The 10703-nt window shown below is 45.5% G+C and overlaps 1 pseudogene; it reads left to right on the top strand.

The window, feature by feature from the left end:
* Window positions 1–1115: 1115 nt before the first annotated feature.
* Window positions 1116–1652, top strand: LOC101640934 (annotated as a pseudogene).
* Window positions 1653–10703: the final 9051 nt, after the last annotated feature.

Genomic DNA, 10703 nt, shown 5'->3' with positions numbered 1-10703 from the left:
CCTGCTATGCAGATCCAACAGGATTATCACTACTTCCAGGGAGCTAGGAATCTTGTCTGCCAATCTCACATCCATTGTGGGCAGAGAGCTGTTTCTGGAAGCAGTTAGTCTCCAGCACACCCAGTTGTTTTGACCATCTGCTCTTGAAGCTGAACAAGACCACGACGGTACCGAGAGCAGTGCCGTGGGCAAGCACCCAGGGCATCCATTCGAGTCACTTACAATCTGTGTGGCCTCGAGCAATAACAGAGCCTGCCTGTGCTTCTGCATCTTCTTGGAAGTCTGCTGGAGTTGCTGAGCCTAGAGTCCTAGAACTGTGCTGGCACAGAGACAAGCATGCAAGATTCCCAGGATTCTGGGAGTCTCTGTTCCACCCCATTTCTCAGAAGTCCCAGCATTAAGCAGTTGCCCAGTGCTTGGGGCAAAAATGGCTGCATGGGACCCTTCTGACTTCAGAGCCTGGACTTCAGAACTCAAACGTGTCCCTTCAGTTCCGTACCCTTGGGACGCCTTGTCAGTGGGGCTTAATCAAGGCCAACACTGGCCTCCACGAGCACCTTCCTTGTGTTTCACTTAATCCACACGGAGCCGGCTTCCTCCCAGGCAGGAGCTGTAGCGCAACCCATCTCCAGCCTCACAGAGGTCTCCAGGAGCCCTCTTAGTACCACCTGGTGCACCACTGCATCTAGGAGTCCCCTCCTGGTCTGGAAAGGGGGAGGAGGTGGGAGGGGGAGCCGGGGGTGATGGTGGTAGTTATAACTCATTTAACCCTTACAGCCTCTCTGTGGAATCTTCTCCCATTTTTTCAGGAAGGAATCTAAGGCTATAAGAAACTCAACTTGCCCCCAGGCCACACGTGGCAAATTCCCAGTAAAGCTGGGGTCCGGACACCCTAAACTCTGTGACGGTGCACAAGACAACTGCCTCCTGTTCTCCAAGTGTGTTTGGCCGGGTTGACTAGAGAAACAAATCCAGAGACACTCATATCTGTGTAAGAAGGAGCTGTAGCTCCTCGGATGTGGCTCGAGCTGCAGGTGCACAGGGCCCACAACAGACCCGTGACCCGGAGCAGCTCAGAGGCGGTGAATAACAGTTCTTCCAGTCTGCAATAAAAAATGGGCTCCAATAAAACCCCATTGCAAAAAATGGGAAAGAAACAGAATGGAAAGAGTCAAAAAGTCGAAGAGGCTGAACCTGAAGAATCTGGTAGAAAAAGTACGGGTGTGTTGTGAATGGGAAGGTATACTATTTCTTAAAATGGAAGGGATTTACAGATGCTGATAATACTTGGGAACCCGAAGAACATTTAGATGGTCCGGAATTAATTGAAGCATTTCTCAACTCTCAAAAAGCTGGTGAAGAAAAAGATGGTACGAAAAGGAAGTCTTCATCTGACAGTGAATCTGACGACAGCAAATCAAAGAGATGCTGCTGACAAACCAAGGGGCTTCGCCAGAGGTCTTGGTCCTGAACGAATAATTGGTGCTACCGACAGCAGTGGGGAATTGATGTTTCTCGTGACATGGAAAGATTCACACGAGGCACACTTGGTGCTGGCAAAAGAGGCAACCATGAAATGCCCTCAAATTGTCATTGCATTTTATGAAGAGAGACTAATGTGGCATTCTTGTCTGGAACATGAAGCTCAATAATTGTTTGCATTGCTTTTTATATATATTTATATATATATACATAAAATTTGGGTCTTGGGTTTTTTTTGTTTCTGTTTTGAATTATTAGTGAGAAGAATAACTATATTCTAATGGAAATCAAGTTTGATATGTTTTTTTTGGAGTAGTACTGGGGGAGTGGTTGGGGTTATTTTGTTGTTGTATAAATAGCACTGGTTACTTTGAACAAATAAAGCTTCGGTAGTTGCTTCATTTATCAGGGGGGGAAAAAGAAGGAGCTGTATATCAAGAGGCCATTATATATCAAGAAAACATCTCAGCCCAGTACAACTGAAGTCCTTAAGTCCAATACTCATCCAGAAATCCCTCTCAGACTCACGCAGCCACATGCAATGATGCAGCCTGCAGGAAGATCACAGGCCAGTAGGTGCAAAATTGTGTGGGTCCAAATGGCGGTGGCCACATCACAGGGCTTGTCTGGCAGGTCTCCGAGAGGCTTGCCAGCAAGAAGTTGAAGATAGAGATACGGGGGGAATTTCCCAGGATCCTCCTTAGAGGAGGCACCATCAGGCTGTGACCTGATTGAAAGACTAGACGTCACCCCTACTCTTCAAGTTGACAGGACATTATATAACTACCGCCCCAAGTCTCTTCCAGTGTCAGCCCAACGAGTCGCCTCCTTCACCCCAAGGAGAATCCAGTCCCACCTTGGATAAGATGAGGGTCAAACCACAGACAGCTTCAGCCCATCTACTCCTGGGCCTCCCTCTACTTAAACTCACCCCAATGCTTTACAGTTAGTGCACTCCTTCAGGGCCCCGAGTTTACAAACCCACCCATTCTGGCTACACTTGGGTGCCTCTTTCTGGAGATGCCCACAAAGCCACACTCGCAGGGATGAGCCTCGTCCTGCGGGAGGGGGACCTGGAGACTGGGGCTCAAGACTTTGTGCACAGGAGGTGTTCCAAACACACCTGTGGACTTAGCTGTAGCCCCAAATTGGGTGAGAGCTGGGTTAGACTCCCACTTGAACGAGTGACTCTTCTTCCTTGCGCTTCCCTTTCCGCATCTGTAAAGTGGGTATGAAAAGAGGGTCAACCTCTCAGGGGTGTTGTGGGTGTAAATTGGGTACACGATGGTGATGCAACAGGACACCATTAATGCTCAGCCCAGATGCCCTCTGGATTCTTGTGTCGGATCGGCACACCCTTCCCCCAGCTTCTGCAGGCTTCTTCCCCAGCAGCCTGCACCAGCAACCTTCTCCAGCACCTTGGGCCCAAACCTCCTCTACTAAAGGCCAACTCCCTGGCCTGGAGCCAACAATCTCACCCTTCCAGAGCTCCCAGATGGATCAGGCTGTGGCTAGGGCTTCTCTTGAAATCTTACATTGAATACTTGCCCTTGCTGTCAGTGCCTCTACCCCATTCACTTTCTGCTCCTTACTCCTTTCTGCTCTTCACTCCTCCCTTTCCCCAGAAGCACTTTCTCATTAAATCACTGCACCCAATGAATCAATCAGTGCACTTGATAATAACTACACACTCATCTGAGAGTATTTAAATATTTGGTTTCTTAAGGAATTACCTATGATCCATGCGTACACGTCTGCACAAAGCTTGAGATCACCTGACATTGTCATGTAACCATCTCTATCTTATAAAGCACATGAGATTAGTAGGCTACAATTTCATCTATTATATATTATATACACACACACACACACAGTGTTAGTTTGGGTACTTTAGAGAAACAAATCCACAGAAACTCATGTATAAGAGAGGCTTTTATATAAAGGTTAAGTGTGTATCAGGAGAACATCCTAACCCAGGGCTGCCCAAGCCCACAAGTCCAACATTAACCCATATGTCCAACACCAATCTTACAAAGTCCTCCTCCATCTCACAAAACAGACTCAAAGATGCTGACTACAGGAGGAAAGCCGAGTCAGTGAATGTGTAAGCATCTCAGCATTGGCAGGGGCCTCCACACGGCTGCTCCAGCACCCAGGACTGCATCAGGGTAGGTCCATGTGGCTTCCTTCAGGGATGTCTTGCAGAAAGTGAGCCTTGCCAGCTAAAGCAGGGAACTGGCTAAGGCAGCTGCACCCTAGTCCAGCCATCAGAAAGCAAGAGACCCGATAACTAGAAAGGCGAGGCTCACTGAGCCATTTATCTCTCTGCCCTTCAATTAACCCCACATGTGTTTATTGGCCAGGTTGGCACAATAAACTAACTACCTCACACACATATACATACATACACATATATTATTGTAAATTAAGTGGAGGTTTACACTTCAGATCATCGATATTTTATTCAATCGTTTAAACTCTTAATCCCCACCCCAATTGTTGACTCTTTACCCACTCTGATTTCTATTCTCCCTCTGTCTTCCAACTTAACACCTGCTAACAGTTTAGCCCCATTGCTTTGACTTCCTTCATTTATCCTTCTGCAGCCCTCCCACACACAAAATCTCCAGTCTGTTCCCTTTGGTATTGAAGTCTGTATCTTGATTTTTACCCCCTAATCACAGAAGTCTCATATAACATGTATCCTTTTGTGATTGATGAATTTCACTGAAGAATAAGATTCTTAGGTGAAATAATTTCACTGACAAATAATATGCCCCGGGCCCATCCATGTCATGAGGTATTTCGTGGTTTCGTCATGGTTTTCAGGGATGCGTAGTCTTCCAATGTGCGCACACACCAGAGTTTCTTCACCTGTTCTTCTACTGATGGACCTTAGGGTTGTTTCCACCTTTTTGCTATTGTGAACAGTGCTGGGATGCATCTGGGTGTGCATATGTCTGTTCAGGCTATTTCTTTAGGATCTATACCCAGCAAGGGGTAACTGAGTCACGTGGAATTCTTATTCCCAGTTGTTTTTAGTGGGCCATAGCGTTTCTGGAGTGGTTGTACATATTTGGGGTCCCACCCAAACAAACAAGCAAACTCACTACCATCCAGTCAGCACCAACTCCCTGAGTCCCACGAGAAGTGGAAGAAGTAGTAAGCCCTCGTGGTGCAGTGGTTACATGTGGGGCTGCCAGCTGAAAGGCCAGCCCTTTGTAACCACCGGCTGCTTCTCGGGGGGAAGATGAGGTACAGCTTTACTCCTGTAAAGAGTTACAGTCTCAGAAACCCATAGGAGCAGTTCTACCTTGTCCTGTAAGGTCACGATGAGTTGGAATCAACTTGATGACAGTGAGCTTGGCTTGGTGAGTCGTGTATGAAAGTTCCTACCTCTCCACACCCTTTCCCAGCATTGGTTATTGTCTGTCTGTTTGTTTTAATTGGCGGTCATGATTGAGGTGAGGTGGTATCTTAACTTTGCGTTGGCTTGCATCTCAGAAGCTGGTGGCCATGAGCACTTCTTCATACGAGCACTTCTTCATATGTTTGTGGGCCATTTAGAAGTTATCTTTGGTGGACCGTCTGTTCGGGTCCTTTGCCCACTTCTCAGTTGGATTATCTGTCTTTTTCTTACTGAGGGTTGCAGTTTTCTATAGATTTTAGAGATCAGTCCCTTGCCCATTGTGTCATTGTCAAAGATTTTTCTTTCCCCCACCTCATGAGTTCTCTTTTTATTCTTTTGATGAAGTTTTTTGATACAGGTAAGTGTCTTATTTTAAGAAGGTCCCGGCCATCTATTTTGCCATCAGCTGTGTATGTGTGTGTTTCCTTCATTATATTTGATGAATATAATGCCCAGCAATATATGAATATAATGTCCTTTGCCCAGCAATAGCATCCTTATGTTTGTTCCTATTTTCTCATCGGTGATCTTTATAACCCTGAGTTTTACGTATAGGTCTTTGATCCATCTTGAGTTTCTTTGTGTACCTGAGGTGAGGTTTGGGTCCTGGTTCATTCCTCTGTAGATGGAAATTGAATTACTGTGTATCCTTTCCCAAAAGTATGTTGTACATCTCTAAAGGAAGAGAAGAACTAGTAATACCAGCGAAACCCCTCTTTAAAGCATTTTGTTTCAGAAATGATGCTTGCTTGCTTTTATCCATTGTTAAAAGTAGGCCATCAGGATGCTAACCACAAGGTCAATGGCTCAACCCCACTATCTGCTTCCAGGGCGAAAGGTGAGGCTGTCCACTCCCTTAAAGGTTTACAATCTCAGAAATCCCACATACAGTCACTCTGGTTGGAATCTACTCAATGTCAGTGGGTTTGTTCCTTGGTAAGAAGTCAAGGCAACACCGTGGGTTAAGCATTGGACAGCTAACTACAAGGGCGGTGGTTCAAATCCACCAACCACTTTACAAGAGAAAGTTAAGGCAGCCTGCTCTGGTGAAGACTTACCATCTCAATCTTGCTAAGGAGCAGTTCTCTGCCTATCCAGTCACTGGGTCGGGATTGACCTCATGGCAGTGGGTTTGGCTTTTGCCTTTTTATATCCCAGAGATTAGACTTTCTACTCCTATAAGGAGTCTTGGTCCCATTGCTTCTTGGCCTTTTGGCTGAGACCAAGTGAAGAGTTACACTTGGGAACCCACAGGGGTAGTTCTCCCCTGTTCTATAGGATTGCTGTGTTAGTCTGGGTGCTTTAGAGAAACAAATCCACAGAAACTCATGCATAAGAGAGAGTTTGAGATAAAGGGTAAGTGCACATCAAGAAAACATCCCAACCCAGTGCTGCCCAAGCCCACAAGTCCATATGTCCAACACCAATCCACAAAGTCCTCCTCCATCTTACAAAACACATGCAATGATGCCGACTGCAGGGGGAAAGCCAAGTCAGTGAATGTGTAAACATCTCAGCGCTGGCAGGGATCTCCACACATCTGCTCCAGCACCCAGGGCTGCATCGGGGTAGGTCCATGTGGCTTCTCCTCAGGGATGTCTCGCAGGAAGTGAGCCTTGCAAGCTGAAGCAGGGAACTAGCTAAGGCAGCTACACCCTGGTCCAACCATCAGAAAGCAAGAGACCCGAGAACTAGAAAGGCGAGACTCACTGAGCCATTTATCCCTCCGCCCTTCAATTAACCCCACCTGTGTTTATCAGCCAGGTTGGCGCAATCAACTAACTACCTCAATCGCTATGAGTCAGTGGCAGTAAGTTTGCTTTTTGGTATCTCGAACACAGTAAAAGAGAACCAGGATTGAATGTTGAGCAGGAGTTCTTGCTGCCTGCCCACCATCTATTCTGCCTTTCTCTCTGAGTGAAATAGCTTGGATTTTATTTAAGGCAGTCAGGTCCACAGCTGGCATTGACTAGCTTCCCTGACAAGCTGGAATTGATAGTGAGATATAAACAGAGGTTGTTGGAAAAGACTTCCAGAAAGGCTCCAAAAAAAAAAAAACCCATAAAAGGCCCATGTGTATCCTGTATATCTTCTTCCTCCTCTGTTCCCTTGGTGGAATACAGACGTGACGGCTGGCACTTCAGTAGTCTTTCTGTGACCTTGAGGATGGCAGAGCAGAAACTCTGCAAGAGGGTGGGCTCCTGGTGACATCTGCTCTAGGAGTCCCTGGCTTTTGTGATCTGCAAAAATAAAATAAGTCACTCTTTTCCAAGTCGCCACTACTTGCAGCCGGATACAGTTTCCAACTGGTGTATATATCAGCACAGGTGACATCTAGTTGGGGTGCTGAGTCACAGAAGTTATTTTTCCCATCCCCACCCTCCAGCATGGGCATCTAGTCCTGTTCATCAATACTTATGAGCACCCCAATGCTGAAGTTCCCATCTCTGAGACATCCATGCCAGCCTTGGGACCCAGGCCTGCATTAAACAATGGAGACTCTCACTTTCTGGCATAGCGCCAAAGCATGACCAGGCACCCAGGAAACTCCTGGCACCACACATGACAAGAGACAAAGAGGTAAGACACATGGTCCCATCTCTTCCTCTGAGAGTCCTACAATTTCGATCCAATTGAAAATATTTTAAAAAGAATCGAAGTGCTAAAGCAGCAGTACCCAAATAACAGAAACTTGGACACCCCCAAGGTCCATCCATAAATAAATCATGGGTGTTTATATCGTGGAGTACTGTATTTCAATAGAAATGAATCATCCACGGCTACACAGAGCACTATAGATGAATTTCACAAGCACGAGGTTGGGCAAAAGGGGTCAGACACAAAAGACTGACAATCTGTTGCAATGAACAGATCATGCTTACAGTTAAGTGGCTTGTTTCAACTCAGGGTCAGGATCAGGAAGTGTGCGGACAGTTTCCCTTTTTTGGAACATGACAGCTGTCTCAGTTCCACCCACCCCGTAAGCTTCGCAGCACCCTCACGACAAGCTCCTCTTGGCCCAGCTGTTTTTGTTTCCAGCTCCGCCACGCACCCCATCGGAGACTCTCGCCATCTTCAGAGTTAAAGCCCTTGGCCCGTGTCGCAGCTCTTTTAGAAGGTTCCTTGCCCGTTTCCTCTCTCTCCTATGCTTCCTTCTGTTTCTTCTCTCGGTTTTTCCTGTATCAAGCACCTCTGTGGTGCTGGCTACAGCAGTCTCTGGGTTTCAAGCATCCAACTCGTGGACGCTCCCCATAGTTAGTACAAAACAATTCCTAGTACGTTTGGAATTCAAGATCCAAACCATGGTTCAGAATAAACAATGGGCACCATGTTAGGATGTACATTAAAAATTATGATTAGTATGTTCAAAATATTTTAGTGTGTCTGGAGCCTGTTCTTTGATGTTTTTCATGCATGGAAAGGTACACAATATGTACTAAGGCACACCGTTGACTAACTGATGTGAGATACAAACCATACCTTACTGCTCAGACTTGACTTAACAGAGATTTAGGAACAGAATTCATGCAAAACCCAGAACTTCTTGTCAATTTCAAAGCACAGCCCTTCCAAGAGGGCTACTGACCAATTTCCTCTTAGTAGACTACACATCTCACTGGGCAGCAGATGACAGGTGGGGTTGCTAACCACAAGGTCAGCAGTTTGAAACCACCAGTGGCTCCTCAGAGTAAAGAGGAGGCTTTCTCCTCTGGTAAAGATTTCTAGCCTCGGAATCCAGCAGGGACAGCTCTGTTCTGTTCTGTAGGCTGCTAGGAGGCAGAATCTAGTGGATGACAGTGAGTTTGGTTTTTGGCTTCTTTGAGTAGGTTCTCTGTATTTGCACAGACTATTAACCAATCCCAGCAAGGTGCGTGTCAGTCACCTTGGGCAGAGTGAAGTGCCCAAGACCAGACAGAAAGTATCAAACCACGGTTGTTTATAGTTTACCTAGGAAACACCAGTCAACCTGGGTGAAAATAGCAAATCCTCTGGGAAAGAAAATCAGGGTAAAGGTAACACCTCAGGGTTTTGGGAGTGGGGGTGGGGCATAGGTGGGGGGGTGGGGGGCAATCTTTCAAAACATTTTCCCCAAGAGTCAAGGCAAGAGGCCATGTTTCACTACATAATCATTCTACCTCTACCTCTCATTCTACATTTGTCTTTTTCCATTCAACATCCTCTTTCCAGGGAGACCCCACAGGTATGTCCACCTCACTGATCTTAACTGTTGGTCCGTTTTCCATAGTATGAAAGTACATATCTTCATTGTCCTCTTTTGACAGAAATTGGAGTTATTACCAATTTGTCAATAGCACACGCAATGCTGAGATGAAAACCTTATGCAGAGATCTTAGCACACTGGAACAGAAATTCCTATTGGAATAATTTCTTGTGGCAGTTACATAACCTACTGTCAACTTGATCGAAAGAATGGAGTCGAGCCTGTCAATCAAGCCATAGTCAATGAGGCCTCTGCGTGGGCGTGGCCTTCTCCTGAGGATTCTGGGAGCTCTGTTCTTCCTCCCTGGAGGCAGGACACACAATCTCCATGCTTTGTCTTCCGGATGACAAACCACATGGAACTATGCTGATGGATCCAAAGCCCTGGAGCTGGAGGAGCCATGTGGAGACCCATACCAGTGCTGAGATGTTTCCACCACCACTGGATCCACAAGATTTTCCACCCTGTGATCTACCATTGCATGTGTTGCATGAGTCTGATGAGGAATTTATGGACTGGTATCAGACATATGGGCTAACATATGACTTATGGACTTGATCAGGACTGGGCTGGGATGTTTTCTTAATATACAGTTACTCTTTGATATAAAGCTCTTTCTTATCCACACATGAATGTCTATGAATTTGTTTCTCTAGACAACCTAGACTAACACATTCCTTAAGGCAGGATTGTCGGATCAAAGGAAAAGCATATTGTACAATTTCACAATTTGAAAAGAATTGCCAACTTGATTGTCAAAAAGGATTGTACCTATTTATACTGCCACCCACAGGGCATGGAAAGACCTCTCTCCTCAAACCCTGCAACACCAGGCATCCTGTTAAATTCATGGCAGCTAGATGGGCTGAAGGCACACCCAGGTAATTGTGTTTCTAGTCTCCATGACTCAGGATTTTGATGACCACGGATTTGCCCAATGTTAGTGCCTCTTCTATTCATTGTCATCTTCTGTCCTTTTCCAAATCGCTCTTTTCTTTGTGTGTTTGTTCTTGTTGATTTGCAGGGAGGGCTTTGTTTGTTTGTTTTGCTTTGTTTTACATTTAAAGAGTGTTTTAGTAACTTTGTTGTTGTTGTTGTTGTTGTTTTACTTTAAAGATCACTATTGCAGGGAGTTTTTACAAAATAGCTTTGGACCCTTTGTGTTTCTCGGTCTATAGGTTGCAAATAATTTTGAAGTTTAAAACCAAAAATAAAACAAACCAACTGTCATCAAGTCAATTCTGACTCATAGTGGCTCTCTGGCTATGAATAATTTGTGGTATACAAGGTCAATATTTCAAGGAGGGAATAAGTCAGTTATCCAGATTGTTCTGGGGTTATTCAAAAAATTCTTTAATGACCCTGTGTTAGTCTGGGTACTTTAAAGAAACAAATCCACAGAAACTCATGTATAAGAGAGAGTTTTATATAAAGGGTAAGTGCACATCAAAAAAATTCCCAACCTAGTGCTGCCCAAGCCAACAAGTCCAATATTAACCCATTAACCCATATGTCCAACACCAATCCACAAAGTCCTCCTCCATCTCACAAAACAGACGCAATGATGCCAACTGCAGGAGGAAAGCCGAG

Source organism: Echinops telfairi, unplaced genomic scaffold (assembly GCF_000313985.2).
Source record: "Echinops telfairi isolate 266 unplaced genomic scaffold, ASM31398v2 ScPeMD7_2010;HRSCAF=2546, whole genome shotgun sequence".
Taxonomy (NCBI): domain Eukaryota; kingdom Metazoa; phylum Chordata; class Mammalia; order Afrosoricida; family Tenrecidae; genus Echinops; species Echinops telfairi.
This window is presented reverse-complemented; position numbering and strand designations above follow the sequence as displayed.